This window comes from Chelonoidis abingdonii, chromosome 7 (assembly GCF_003597395.2).
Source record: "Chelonoidis abingdonii isolate Lonesome George chromosome 7, CheloAbing_2.0, whole genome shotgun sequence".
In the NCBI taxonomy this organism is placed as follows: domain Eukaryota; kingdom Metazoa; phylum Chordata; order Testudines; family Testudinidae; genus Chelonoidis; species Chelonoidis abingdonii.
In genome coordinates, this window is record NC_133775.1 from 27,039,645 (window position 1) to 27,040,477 (window position 833).

Genomic DNA, 833 nt, shown 5'->3' on the forward strand with positions numbered 1-833 from the left:
TTCCGGAGCAAGGATGACTGACGACATTGACCCAAGAACCCCCCGCGACACATTCAACATCAGGTGAGCGGGAATCATCGAGGACGGAAGGGGTGCGAGCTACTCCCCGGTTCACCACATCCCAAGCAGTCTCCTAAACTATTTCATTCTTGGAGACGCCCAATTCTAGTCGCTGTTTAGCTTACAACACGTGTCTTTTATGTTATGGAACAGCTCATCTAGTCTCTTCCCCCACCCGGCACGAGAAATGAAAGTTAATAATAAAGCAATCTTGTAGTGACTTACATGTCACCCTCTTTGTACTGATTCATGCTGACGAGGAGCGATGCTGCGAGCATGAAGAGCATTAGAGCTTTGCACAGTGGCAGTATCATAACCAATGAATATATCTGAGGTGTGATTATTGCTAGTTGAAATCCGCTCCTCTCCCCCTTCCTGGTGTAGATGGTACAGTCTACTGTAGACAGCAGAAACTGTTACCATCTCATCTCATCTCCTTTTGTTACACTCATCAGTAAATGGACAGAACGGAAATAACCCTGTGAAATTTTGAAAGCAAAATGGGGATTGACTCACTTGGGACTGAGTCAATCCTGCCCTTTACAGTTAATAAAAATAGAGTCAGTCCAGACAAGAATAGAATACAGTGTATTTAAATCAGTTATTCACACAAGCAGCTGCTCTGCTCAGTATTCACAGAGGGAGCTGCTGCAAGTAACGCAAACGTTGCTTCCCACCTATCTGTGCTACACAGCAGTGACCCCCCCCATTGTTGGCATGATGATTATGAAGAATGCATGAATAAGGATCACAGACTAGATTAGTGAGATCAA

At 44.8% G+C, this 833-nt stretch overlaps 1 pseudogene; it reads left to right on the plus strand.

Annotated features, from left to right (window-relative positions):
* The first annotated feature begins 350 nt into the window (after positions 1-350).
* LOC116814930 (U4 spliceosomal RNA) lies at positions 351-570 on the plus strand (annotated as a pseudogene).
* The last annotated feature ends 263 nt before the right edge of the window (positions 571-833 follow it).